This window comes from Pseudophryne corroboree, chromosome 1 (assembly GCF_028390025.1).
Source record: "Pseudophryne corroboree isolate aPseCor3 chromosome 1, aPseCor3.hap2, whole genome shotgun sequence".
In the NCBI taxonomy this organism is placed as follows: domain Eukaryota; kingdom Metazoa; phylum Chordata; class Amphibia; order Anura; family Myobatrachidae; genus Pseudophryne; species Pseudophryne corroboree.
The window spans coordinates 398,987,525-399,002,481 of record NC_086444.1 but is presented as its reverse complement, the minus strand read 5'-3'; the positions used below and the strand labels follow the sequence as shown (position 1 = coordinate 399,002,481).

General features: G+C 46.4%; 1 pseudogene; it reads right to left on the bottom strand.

The window, feature by feature from the left end:
- Window positions 1-14,581: 14,581 nt before the first annotated feature.
- Window positions 14,582-14,700, bottom strand: LOC134934418 (5S ribosomal RNA; annotated as a pseudogene).
- Window positions 14,701-14,957: the final 257 nt, after the last annotated feature.

Genomic DNA, 14,957 nt, shown 5'->3' with positions numbered 1-14,957 from the left:
TGTTGCTGGCGCTGAGGAGGAAATTGACAAGGAGTATTCTGATGGTGAGGTGGTTTGTTTAAGTCAGGCACCCGGGGAGACACCTGTTGTCCGTGGGACGAATATGGCCATTTACATGCCTGGTCAAATTACAAAAAAAATCACCTCTTCGGTGTGGAATTATTTTAACACAAATGCGGACAACAGGTGTCAAGCCGTGTGTTGCCTTTGTCAAGCTGTAATAAGTAGGGGTAAGGACGTTAACCACCTCGGAACATCCTCCCTTATACGTCACCTGCCGCGCATTCATCATAAGTCAGTGACAAGTTCAAAAACTTTGGATGACAGCGGAAGCAGTCCACTGACCACTAAATCCCTTCCTCTTGTAACCAAGCTCCTGCAAACCACACCACCAACTCCCTCAGTGTCAATTTCCTCCTTACACAGGAAAGCCAATAGTCCTGCAGGCCATGTCACTGTCAAGTCTGACGAGTCCTCTCCTGCCTGGGATTCCTCTGATGCATCCTTGAGTGTAATGCCTACTGCTGCTGGCGCTGCTGTTGTTGCTGCTGGGAGTCGATCGTCATCCCAGAGGGGAAGTCGGAAGACCACTTGTACTACTTCCAGTAAGCAATTGACTGTCCAACAGTCCTTTGCGAGGAAGATGAAATATCACAGCAGTCATCCTGCTGCAAAGCGGATAACTCAGGCCTTGGCAACCTGGACGGTGAGAAACGTGTTTCCGTTATCCACCGTTAATTCACAGGCAACTACAGACTTGATTGAGGTACTGTGTCCCCGGTACCAAATACCATCTAGGTTCCATTTCTCTACGCAGGCGATACCGAAAATGTACACAGACCTCAGAAAAAGAGTCACCAGTGTCCTAAAAAATGCAGTTGTACCCAATGTCCACTTAACCACGGACATGTGGACAAGTGGAGCAGGGCAGACTCAGGACTATATGACTGTGACCGCCCACTGGGTAGATGTATTGCCTCCCGCAGCAAGAACAGCAGCGGCGGCACCAGTAGCAGCATATCGCAAACGCCAACTCGTTCCTAGGCAGGCTACGCTTTGTATCACCGCTTTCCAGAAGAGGCACACAGCTGACAACCTCTTACGGAAACTGAGGAACATCATCGCAGAATGGCTTACCCCAATTGGACTCTCCTGGGGATTTGTGACATCGGACAACGCCACCAATATTGTGCGTGCATTACATCTGGGCAAATTCCAGCACGTCCCATGTTTTGCACATACATTGAATTTAGTGGTGCAGAATTATTTAAAAAACGACAGGGGCGTGCAAGAGATGCTGTCGGTGGCCCGAAGAATTGCGGGCCACTTTCGGCATTCAGCCACCGCGTGCCGAAGACTGGAGCACCAGCAAACACTCCTGAACCTGCCCTGCCATCATCTGAAGCAAGAGGTGGTAACGAGGTGGAATTCAACCCTCTATATGCTTCAGAGGATGGAGGAGCAGCAAAAGGCCATTCAAGCCTATACATCTGCCTACGATATAGGCAAAGGAGGGGGAATGCGCCTGACTCAAGCGCAGTGGAGAATGATTTCAACGTTGTGCAAGGTTCTGCAACCCTTTGAACTTGCCACACGTGAAGTCAGTTCAGACACTGCCAGCCTGAGTCAGGTCATTCCCCTCATCAGGCTTTTGCAGAAGAAGCTGGAGACATTGAAGGAGGAGCTAAAACAGAGCGATTCCGCTAGGCATGTGGGACTTGTGGATGGAGCCCTTAATTCGCTTAACCAGGATTCACGGGTGGTCAATCTGTTGAAATCAGAGCACTACATATTGGCCACCGTGCTCGATCCTAGATTTAAAACCTACGTTGTATCTCTCTTTCCGGCAGACACAAGTCTGCAGAGGTTCAAAGACCTGCTGGTGAGAAAATTGTTAAGTCAAGCAGAACGTGACCCGTCAACAGCTCCTCCTTCACATTCTCCCGCAACTGGGGGTGCGAGGAAAAGGCTAAGAATTCCGAGCCCACCCGCTGGCGGTGATGCAGGGCAGTCTGGAGCGAGTGCTGACATCTGGTCCATACTGAAGGACCTGCCAACGATTACTGACATGTCGTCTACTGTCACTGCATATGATTCTCTCACCATTGAAAGAATGGTGGAGGATTATATGAGTGACCGCATCCAAGTAGGCACGTCAGACAGTCCGTACGTATACTGGCAGGAAAAAGAGGCAATTTGGAGGCCCTTGCAGAAACTGGCTTTATTTTACCTAAGTTGCCCACCCTCCAGTGTGTACTCCGAAAGAGTGTTTAGTGCAGCCGCTCACCTTGTCAGCAATCGGCGTACGAGGTTACTTCCAGAAAATGTGGAGAAGATGATGTTCATCAAAATGAATTATAATCAATTCCTCTGTGGAGCAGTGGCGGATCTAGACTTAACTTTTAGGGGGGGTTAAGAATGATGACTTCTCCACCTAATCATAGCCCCTCCCACTTAGTAATGCCCTTCCCGTTCGCTTCTAAAATTTCCTATTGTTGCCATTACTAATAAAATGTTGCCAGTTAGTGGAGAGAACCCTGCGCACTGGTGATACAGACTGGCGAATCGCCATTAACTCCATCAGGGGTGGTAGAGGATAAGACAGTAGGGCAATTTAAACATGCATGGGATAGACATAAGGATATTCTTACAAAGAAATAAGGATCAGATAAGGTTAGAGATAAAAAATAATGTAAAAAAAAAAAAAAGGGCAGACTAGATGGGCCAAGTGGTTCTTATCTGCCGACAAATTCTGTTTCTACAGCACACAGAATGAGCCGAAATTCACATTATAGCACACTGAATGAGTCGACATTCACATTATATGTATGAGCTGAAATTCACATCATAGCACACTGAATGAGCCGAAATTCACATTGTAGCACACTGTATGAGCCGAAATTCACATTATAGCACACAGAATGAGCTAAAATTCACATTATAGCACACAGTATGATCCGAAATTCACATTATAGCACACTGAATGAGCCGAAATTCACATTGTAGCACACTGAATGAGCCGAAATTCACATGATAGCACGCAGAATGAGGGAAAATTCACACGATAGCACGCAGAATGAGGGAAAAATCACATTATAGCACACTGCATGAGGCAAAAATGACGTTATAGCACGCAGAATGAGCCAAAATTGACATTATAGCACGCAGAATGAGGCAAAATTCACATGATAGCACGCAGAATGAGGCAAAATTCACATGATAGCACGCAGAATGAGGGAAAAATCACATTATAGCACACTGTATGAGGCAAAAATGACATGATAGCACGCAGAATGAGGCAAAATTCACATGATAGCACGCAGAATGAGCCGAAATTGACATTATAGCACGCAGAATGAGGCAAAATTCACATGATAGCACGCAGAATGAGGGAAAAATCACATTATAGCACACTGTATGAGGCAAAAATGACATGATAGCACGCAGAATGAGGCAAAATTCACATGATAGCACGCAGAATGAGCCGAAATTGACATTATAGCACGCAGAATGAGGCAAAATTCACATTATAGCACGCAGAATGAGGCAAAATTCACATGATAGCACGCAGAATGAGGCAAAATTCACATGATAGCACGCAGAATGAGCCGAAATTGACATTATAGCACGCAGAATGAGGCAAAATTCACATGATAGTACGCAGAATGAGGGGAAAATCACATTATAGCACACTGTATGAGGCAAAAATGACATAGCACACAGAATGAGGCAAAATTCAGCCAAATAATGCAGGGAGAAGAGGGGGGGGGAGAAATGGGAGACACACACACACTCACACTCACACACTCACACTCACACACACTCCCACCTCATAGGTGGAGGCCGGGTCCCGCCGCGGTATTGGGAACGGGGTGCAGAGCGGTGCAGCGCGGCGGAGGACGAAGACAGAGAGAGAGCGTCCTGGCGCGCGTACAGGAAGGAGGGGGCGTGGTCAGAACAGAGGTCGCTGTACGCGAGTCAGGACGCTCCTCTCTCTCCTCGTACCCCGCCGCGCTGCACCGCTCTGCACCCCGTTCCCAATACCGCGCCGGGACCCGGCCTCCATCCCGGTGCCGGTATATGTAGGGGGGGCGTTCGCCCTAATCGCCCCCCGCTAAATCCGCCACTGCCGTGGAGACATTCACCAGCAGCAATTGCCTCCAAAAAGTACACAGGGACCTGAGATGGTGGATTCCAGTGGGGATGAATTAATAATCTGTGAGGAGGGGGATGTACACAGTGAAAGGGGTGAGGAATCGGAAGATGAGGAGGAGGTGGACATCTTGCCTCTGTAGAGCCAGTTTGTGCAAGAAGAGATTGATTGCTTCTTTTTTGGTGGGGGCCCAAACCAACCAGTCATTTCAGTCACAGTTGTGTGGCAGACCCTGTCGCTGAAATGATGGGTTTGTTAAAGTGTGCATGTCCTGTTTATACAACATAAGGGTGGGTGGGAGGGCCCAAGGACAATTCCATCTTGCACCTCTTTTTTCTTTAATTTTTCTTTGCATCATGTGCTGTTTGGGGACTATTTTTTTGAAGTGCCATCCTGCCTGACACTGCAGTGCCACTCCTAGATGGGCCAGGTGTTTGTGTCGGCCACTTGGGTCGCTTAGCTTAGCCATCCAGCGACCTTGGTGCACCTCTTTTTTTCTTTGCATCATGTGCTGTTTGGGGACTATTTTTTTGAAGTGCCATCCTGCCTGACACTGCAGTGCCACTCCTAGATGGGCCAGGTGTTTGTGTCGGCCACTTGGGTCGCTTAGCTTAGCCATCCAGCGACCTTGGTGCACCTCTTTTTTTCTTTGCATCATGTGCTGTTTGGGGACTATTTTTTTGAAGTGCCATCCTGTCTTACACTGCAGTGCCACTCCTAGATGGGCCAGGTGTTTGTGTCAGCCACTTGGGTCGCTTAGCTTAGTCACACAGCTACCTCATTGCACCTCTTTTTTTCTTTGCATCATGTGCTGTTTGGGGATTATTTTTTAAATCTGCCATCCTGTCTGACACTGCAGTGCCACTCCTAGATGGGCCAGGTGTGTCAGACTTGGTTTTGTCTGTGTCCCCGGAGGGGGCGCTAGTGGGTCAGTGGAGGTGGATGGGAGAAAACGAGGAGGCTGGATTATGTTTCTGCGCATGAGCGCAATGATATTTATTAAACAGATGGTTCACAAAACGGCAGCAGAAAATAACAGTAGGAAATGCAAATGTCAATTGTACAGCGTGGCAGCTGAAAGTCTATGGTAACAGAATGAATGGTGACTGATGAAATGATAACCGGTAGTGATGATAACAGATGAGTGATAACTTGGCAGAGAATATTCTGGTATGGGAACCAGAGCAGATTAAAACATGGAACCAGCAGAGATGGTGTTGTATGGCAAACCTGGTAGCAGAGGCAGGAGTCTGACTATATCCACAGTGCAGGTGATGAGGCACTGGCAGCATGCAAGCTGCATCACAGGTGGGGAGATGGAACACACCTGGAGTCAGTCTCTACTGCTAGGCTGAAGCACACAGAGATGGTGGTGAGTGTGAAGCCTGTAGATGGAAGCAGGTATTGCTGGGGCTTGTAGTTCCACGGAGCTGTGAGAAGTAACCAGGAGTACAGAGTCTTAAGTAGATAGCCAGGAACACGGAACAGCAGGTAGGTATCCAGGTACACGGAGGAAACAGGAACCAGATCCTTACACATGAGTCGCAGGAGTGACACAAAGTTCAGGATCCCTGCAGACTGATCCTGCAGCTTCATATATACTCCTTGTTAAACAGTCATTGGTGGAGTGAGGAAAAGTGGGTGCGGCCAAGCACCGGATTGGCCGCCGTATGCTGACTGCTGGAGGCTGTCATGGCGGCGCCCATGCCGCGGCCTAGCGGGAACGCGGCGTGCTACACGCCCGCTATCACAGGAGCGCTCCCAGGCCCAGGATGGCGTCTGATGGCAGAGACGCGGATGACAGATGAACGCAGGGACCCAGGACGGAGTCCGCAGCGGCGGACAGATGTCAGCTTGGTGAGTTGATTCCTGACAAGGTGTTTGTGTCGGCCACTTGGGTCGCTTAGCTTAGTCATCCAGCGACCTCGGTGCAAATTTTAGGACTTAAAATAATATTGTGAGGTGTTCAGAATAGACTGAAAATGAGTGGAAATTATGGTTATTGAGGTTAATAATACTATGGGATCAAAATGACCCCCAAATTCTATGATTTAAGCTGTTTTTGAGGGGTTTTGTATATTTCATGTTTTGCACTTGCACTTTAGTCCCGAAGACGGGGAGTCTGTCCCCGAAACGTTGACCTGTGATTTTAATAGTGATGAGCGGGTTCGGATCCTCGGAATCCGACCCGCCCGAACTTCACCTTTTTTTTAAACGGGTCCGAGCGACTCGGATCCTCCCGCCTTGCTCGGTTAACCCGAGCGCGCCCGAACGTCATCATCCCGCTGTCGGATTCTCGCGAGACTCGGATTCTATATAAGGAGCCGCGCGTCGCCGCCATTTTCACACGTGCATTGAGATTGATAGGGAGAGGACGTGGCTGGCGTCCTCTCCGTAATAGAAAAGACTAAGTCTAAGAGTGACATTGTTATAATTGTGGGGAGGATTGGGGACGGGGAGCAGCTGTTAGGGAGTACAGTGCAGGGTTTTGATTATACCACCAGTGATTTTAATCCTTTGTTTCTCTGCCTGAAAAAAACGATCCACCATATCTGTGGCTGTGCTCACTCAGTGTGCTGCACTGCTGCATGATATATCTGTGCTGAGTGCACTGCTCTGCTCACACTGCCTAATTGTGGGGACTGGGGAGCAGTTATAGCAGGAGTACAGTGCACAGTTTTGCTGACAGTGACCACCAGTCCAGTATACGTTTGTCTGCCTGAAAAACACTGTGGTGTTTTTTTTTTTCTTTCTTCATGTTAGTTTGTTTAGCAGTCTGCTGACAGTGTCCACCAGGTCCGTTATACAGTATATTATATATATATAAGCAGCAGTACGGTAGGCCACGGCTGTACCTACCTCTGTGTCGTCAGTGCACTCGTCGTCCATAAGTATAAGTAATACTATACTATCCATCCATCTACATTGTATACCTGTGGTGTTTTTTTTTTTTCTTTCTTCATACTAGTTTAGCAGTCTGCTGACAGTGTCCACCAGGTCCGTTATACAGTATATTATATATATATAAGCAGCAGTACGGTAGGCCATGGCTGTACCTACCTCTGTGTCGTCAGTGCACTCATCGTCCATAAGTATAAGTAATACTATACTATCCATCCATCTACATTGTATACCTGTGGTGTTTTTTTTTTTTCTTCATACTAGTTTAGCAGTCTGCTGACAGTGTCCACCAGGTCCGTTATACAGTATATTATATATATATAAGCAGCAGTACGGTAGGCCACGGCTGTACCTACCTCTGTGTCGTCAGTGCACTCGTCGTCCATAAGTATAAGTAATACTATACTATCCATCCATCTACATTGTATACCTGTGGTGTTTTTTTTTTTCTTTCTTCATACTAGTTTAGCAGTCTGCTGACAGTGTCCACCAGGTCCGTTATACAGTATATTATATCTATATAAGCAGCAGTACGGTAGGCCACAGCTGTACCTACCTCTGTGTCGTCAGTGCACTCGTCGTCCATAAGTATAAGTAATACTATACTATCCATCCATCTACATTGTATACCTGTGGTGTTTTTTTTTTTTTTTCTTCCTACTAGTTTAGCAGTCTGCTGACAGTGTCCACCAGGTCCGTTATACAGTATATTATATATATATAAGCAGCAGTACGGTAGGCCACGGCTGTACCTACCTCTGTGTCGTCAGTGCACTCGTCGTCCATAAGTATAAGTAGTACTATACTATCCATCCATCTACATTGTATACCTGTGGTGTTTTTTTTTTTCTTTCTTCATACTAGTTTAGCAGTCTGCTGACAGTGTCCACCAGGTCCGTTATACAGTATATTATATATATATAAGCAGCAGTACGGTAGGCCACGGCTGTACCTACCTCTGTGTCGTCAGTGCACTCGTCGTCCATAAGTATAAGTAATACTATACTATCCATCCATCTACATTGTATACCTGTGGTGTTTTTTTTTTCTTTCTTCATACTAGTTTAGCAGTCTGCTGACAGTGTCCACCAGGTCCGTTATACAGTATATTATATATATATATATATATATATATATAAGCAGCAGTACGGTAGGCCACGGCTGTACCTACCTCTGTGTCGTCAGTGCACTCGTCGTCCATAAGTATAAGTAATACTATGCTATCCATCCATCTACATTGTATACCTGTGGTGGCTTTTAGTTGTGCGCAAAATATGGAGAACAAAAATGTGGAGGTTAAAAAAATAGGGAAAGATCAAGATCCACTTCCACCTCGTGCTGAAGCTGCTGCCACTAGTCATGGCCGAGACGATGAAATGCCATCAACGTCGTCTGCCAAGGCCGATGCCCAATGTCATAGTACAGACAGTGGCGGATCTTGCCACGGGCAAGCAGGACTTTTGCCCGGGGCGCCGCCTTCCGGAGGGCGCCGGCGCCATCCGGAGGGCGCCGCACCATGGCAAGATCCTCCACTGTCAGTGTGCGCCCCAGCAGTGTCCCCCCGCTGTGCCCCTCCCTCCCGCTGTGAGAAGGGAACCAGACGCTGTGCGCTGTGCACAGCATTGTGGCATAGACGCTAGGGGTCATAATTGACCTCTAGCGCTTATGCTGTGCTGTGCTTATGCTGTGCTATGGGAGAGACGTCATGACTGACGTCTCTCCCATAGATCCGAGGAGAAGAGTGGCGCCGGTCTGCAGGGTCTGGAAACAGGAGCGGGGTACAGTAAGTATACTTTTTTTTTTTTTTTCAGCGGCGCTACAAATGGGGGGCGTGACTGACCACGCCCCCATGTTAAGCCACGCCCCTAACTTTTGCCCGGGGCGCCGCAAGGGGAAGAACCGGCCCTGAGTACAGAGCATGTAAAATCCAAAACACAAAAGATCAGTAAAAAAATTACCCAAAAATCAAAATGAAAAGCGTCTGAGGAGAAGCGTAAACTTGCCAATATGCTATTTACGACACGGAGTGGCAAGGAACGGCTGAGGCCCTGGCCTATGTTCATGGCTAGTGGTTCAGCTTCACATGAGGATGGAAGCACTCATCCTCTCGCTAGAAAAAAGAAAAGACTTGCGGCAAAAGCACAGCAAAGAACTGTGCGTTCTTCGAAATCACAAATCCCAAAGGAGAGTCCAATTGTGTCGGTTGCGATGCCTGACCTTCCCAACACTGGACGGGAAGAGCTTGCGCCTTCCACCATTTGCACGCCCCCTGCAAGTGCGCCTCTTTTCTTCTTTGCGTCATGTGCTGTTTGGGGAGTATTTTTTGGAAGGGCCATCCTGCGTGACACTGCAGTGCCACTCCTAGATGTGCCAGGTGTTTGTGTCGGCCACTAGGGTCGCTTAGCTTACTCACACAGCTACCTCATTGCGCCTCTTTTTTTCTTCCTTGCGTCATGTGCTGTTTGGGGAGTATTTTTTGGAAGGGCCATCCTGCGTGACACTGCAGTGCCACTCCTAGATGGGCCAGGTGTTTGTGTCGGCCACTAGGGTCGCTTAGCTTACTCACACAGCTACCTCATTGCGCCTCTTTTTTTTCTTCTTTGCGTCATGTGCTGTTTGGGGAGTATTTTTTGGAAGGGCCATCCTGAGTGACACTGCAGTGCCACTCCTAGATGGGCCAGGTGTTTGTGTCGGCCACTAGGGTCGCTTAGCTTACTCACACAGCTACCTCATTGCGCCTCTTTTTTTCTAATTTGCGTCATGTGCTGTTTGGGGAGTATTTTTTGGAAGGGCCATCCTGCGTGACACTGCAGTGCCACTCCTAGATGGGCCAGGTGTTTGTGTCGGCCACTAGGGTCGCTTAGCTTACTCTCACAGCTACCTCATTGCGCCTCTTTTTTTTCTTCTTTGCGTCATGTGCTGTTTGGGGAGTATTTTTTGGAAGGGCCATCCTGCGTGACACTGCAGTGACACTCCTAGATGGGCCAGGTGTTTGTGTCGGCCACTAGGGTCGCTTAGCTTACTCACACAGCTACCTCATTGCGCCTCTTTTTTTCTTTGCGTCATGTGCTGTTTGGGGAGTATTTTTTGGAAGGGCCATCCTGCCTGACACTGCAGTGCCACTCCTAGATGGGCCAGGTGTTTGTGTCGGTCACTAGGGTCGCTTAGCTTAGCCATCCAGCGACCTCGGTGCAAATTTTAGGACTAAAAATAATATTGTGAGGTGTGAGGTGTTCAGAATAGACTGGAAATGAGTGGAAATTATGGTAATTGAGGTGAATAATACTATGGGATCAAAATGACCCCAAATTCTATGATTTAAGCTGTTTTTTAGGGTTTTTTGAAAAACACACCCGAATCCGACAAAAAAAATTCGGTGAGGTTTTGCCAAAACGCGTTCGAACCCAAACCGCGGCCGCGGAACCGAACCCAAAACCAAAACACAAAACCCGAAAAATTTCCGGTGCACATCACTAGATTACACGTTACATTTGGTTTCACTGTCTCTGAGTGCCGCCTCGTTTTGTTGAATATATGAGGAGCTAGTCTGCTGTGGAGGGCACCGGAGCAAGCAAGTTCCCTGGTTGGATCACTTGAGTGCCGGTTCGTGGTGGTGTGTGTGTATATATATATATATATATATATATATTAAAGACTCTTAATTTTGCGCTGTGATATAAGTTGCACTTGAGATGGAAGCCCTGTTAGTGGGAACCCAACATATTCATACAACAACAAACAATATCTCTGTGCGCTATTATATAAAGCTGTAGATTCAGTTCAAAGTGGATGGATTCACCGCAATAGATCAGTCCAACTTTCGATACTCAAGGTTTACAGTATAATTCGGTAGATCAAATCACTGTTTCCTAGAATTAGACCCTCTCACCAGAAATCACCCAATAGAGATGTATCAGACAAAAATGATTGTAAAATTTTTCTTTAACTTCATAAAATGGATATAGAATGACAGACAATTCATTACAAAATCAACAAATTCATACACTTGTCTGGGTACAATAGTTGAAATATATTCCACCCTCACCTTTAGCAAAAGGTGTAAGCTCCCGATGGAATTCACATACACAGAGACATGATGGGTATTGATTTGTGAACCCTACGCGTTTCATCTTACCAACTTCATCAGGGGTATGAAACTTAACAAAATGAGAGAAAAGGGGAGAACATATGAATATTGAAGAGGAAAATAGAGAGAAAAAAGATTTTTTATATCTATATATATATATATATATATATATATATATATAAATAAAATAGTCATATACCAATTGGATTTTAGATTTACTGCGTGAACATGCTGATTCCTTGAATTAGTCCTGAAGACCATAAATCATAAAAAGCAGTGGCAAAATTTACTTGTACGGAGGGTTTTTAGACGAAATTTGGAGATGGCATCACAGAGATGCCCCGTAAGACTATAACACTTCCAATTTGATGACCAAAATGCTCACTGGTATATTGCAGTGGATTCACTGTGATGTATTGTAATGGGATCATGGTAGAATAAGACCAGTCTCCCAATCAGAGCACGTGCATAGGTCATCACTCTGGATAGCCATCCGTGATCCCATTACAATACAAGACCGTAGTGCTGTGATGGTGTAATGCTAACCATTGCACCATCCGTACTGCACTTGTCAGATACACCAGACGACAGCACCCCTGGACGGATACTGATATATACGACACACCAGCCCCTTTATGTACACACAGTATACTGGGCTTTTTTAACACTGGGGCAGGCAGAGCCCCTGGATGTATGCACAGATGAGATCACCCGTTTTTCAGATACAAACACTTCTGGACTGAAAATGATTGAAGATCACCCCTTGTTGTCACTGGATGCAACCAGCAGGACCACGCACACACCACACGCCCCAGCACTGAGATGGACACGTCCGTCCAGTGCACTCCCCACAGCTGGAGTGAAAATGGCACCAATCACAGGGATCTTTGTAGAATCCAAAACCCAGTGAGAATCCGATAACGGGATGATGATATTTTGCCTCATTTTGGGATTCGAATCTGGTGAGAAACCCCGAGCCTGACTTGGATCCGCACATCTCTAGTAGTGAGTGTTTGGGAGAGGTAACGGGGCGGCTACAAAAATGCAGGCGTTTGCATCCATCTTTAAATCAGGCCCTTAGGAGTCTATTTACTAAGCCTTGTAGAGAGATAAAGTGGACAGAGATAAAGGGTCTATTTGTGAAAAACTGAAAAGAGTGTCCACTAATCAGCTGCTCTGTATAACTTTATAGTATGCAAAAAGAGAAGGACAAAACTGCTGAATAGCGCCTCAAATCATGAATATAATTTGTATAATTGTGCAATTGTTCTGTCACCTGCGCTGCCATAAAACACTGTGTGTGTGTGTTTATAGTGAATAAATAATAAAAAGAAGAAACGGCTGCGCAAAAAGTGGAAGAACAGCTGACAATGGCTAATGGGGAATAATTATTAATAAGAGCTGACGTAGAAAAAGAAAAATTTATTATGTTAATAACATTAATTAAGACATTTGGAGTCTAAATATAAAATACAATAAAAACATATGAACAAAATTTAAATGTGTCAACACCTTGATCATAAGATGTATGAGCTGCAAATTGTCAATCTGCTTGTTGAGAATGGGAACCACAGAGTCCAGAATTGATGTAATTGGAGTGTCCACAGTTCCAGATAAACAGCCGATCAATGTGTGGCTGATAATGAGTGTCTTGAGAGATTTTCACAGGCAGGTGGGCGACTGAATAAATATAAATTGGATTACCTTCTCCTAGGGCTGGTCCGTACCGAGCGTCCTCGGTATTGCGGTCCTGCAATGCCCAGTGTCCGTCTGCGCGGCAAGGAGATGACTGTGTGGTGACCAGGCAACCAGCGGTAAATGGTGTAGTTTCAGCCGCGTTCTGAGAGAAGGTGTCAACAGCCGTGCACGGGGCCGATGCGTGGGGCTGAAACGCCGGATGGCTCTACGAGCAATTCACTGCCTGATCCGTGGTGGTCTCCACAATATACTGAGAAGAGTAGCTGACGGCCGTATGATGAGCCGAGATGTGCAGCCGGTGTGGAGCCGGGATGTCTGTGGTTCATTGGGCAGTTTGAGCCAAGATGTGAAGCCGATGTGGAACCGGGATGTCTGTGGCTCAGTGTGCAGCTTGCTACCTTATAGGTAAAATGATCAAGGTGTGCAAAGAGGCGGTGTCCTGACGCGTTTCGTCACAGATCATGTGACTTTGTCAAAGTCACATGATCTGTGATGAAACGCGTCAGACCCCGCCTCTTTGCACACCTTGATCATTTTACCTATAAGTGTTACGATCCTGATGCTCAGGACAGGGGAGATCTTATGTAGTGAGTCCTGAGCACCAAGACGGAATGCTGGGATTGGGAAATGGGAAGGAAATAGCCCCTAGCACCCTACCTCCGTTGTCTTACCCGTGTTATCAATTGACGCCTGAACGACTATGGTTTCTTGGGCCCATGGCAGCCGCGTTTGAAGGGCGGATTAGGTCTGCCCAACTCCGATGCCCCCTCAGGTCTTAAAGAGAGACAATGCGTGAACTGAGACAGGGTAATAACAAGGGGACCTCTAACTGAAACAACCACGCTAGGGGCTATAAACTACCTAAAAACTAAACGTATGTGCGGCACGCCGCCAAAGGAAAAGAACTACAAAAGAAACCACTGTCCACTCCCCTACACGGCACCGCCGAGTTCCGGGGAGGACAGTGAAAGCGGAAACCTCCGCAAATGCACCAATTCACAGTAAAGTAAACACTAAGCGGCATAGGCCGCAACACGCTGCAGAAGCCGCTACTCACGAAACCGGGCGAGAACCCCAGATGACAAACAGGTTCGCAAGGACTAGAAGGATTCCCAGGACCGGCTTCGGACCTCCAAAGTACCAAAGGGCAGGGAGCAAGATCCACCAAACACGTCTGACAGGAACAGAGTTCTGACAAGGAGAGAGAGAGAAAGCTCTTGTGTGGGCGCACTCTTATGAAAAAATTAACATTCAATTATGACAAATACATTAAAACATATGTTTATTAGTCAACTTAAAAATAAGAGATAGTCCCTCTATGATCCAAAAAAGGGGGTGTGAACATAAGAAAAATGTGAGAGAAAAAAAATGAATATAAATATAAATAGTATATATAATAATAATAATAAAATGTTCTGGTCTGTTGAATCACACAAGAAGGATTTAGAAAGGCTGCAGACACAAAATAGTCTAGCACCCATTTCTCCTGACCAGTACAGATAATCTGTATTAATGAGACCAACCAAGGAGATCAGTACTGTATATTGGAGGACCGCTTAGATTGAGTTAATACCAAGTAGTTAGATATTAACCCATTAATCAATTTTGTTCAAACAAATTTGAGAATGTCTAGATCAGCATAACCTGAACATTGGTAGGAGTAAAAGAGGAATGTTAGAGATAGTACGTAGTGGTGATACTGCTGTTGGTGTCCACCCTTCAAAAGAAGGGGAATAATCCGTACTCTACAAAACCGGGTATTCCCAGGGAGTCTCCTCTCAAGGTACTGACCTGGCCCGACGCTGTTTCGCTTCCAAGATCGGACGAGATCGGGCATTAGCAGCGTGGTATGATAGTAGAGAGGCTATCTACCAATGAGAGTGCACCTATATAGGAATAGTGAGAGAAAGAGATTATAGAAAAGATAAGGTCATACAGTGTGTGGATCTACTTTCCACGTTAGGCAGTGTAAAAGGGATTACCACGCAGTGGCATCGTTAACCCTGGATCGAGGATGAGAGTCCACAGAATGATAGTGAGAGCGAAAGAAAAAGAGAGAAGAATTGAGAGCTGAATAAAAAGTCAGCTGTTGAGCAGTGTCTCAGAGAGGAGACCAAG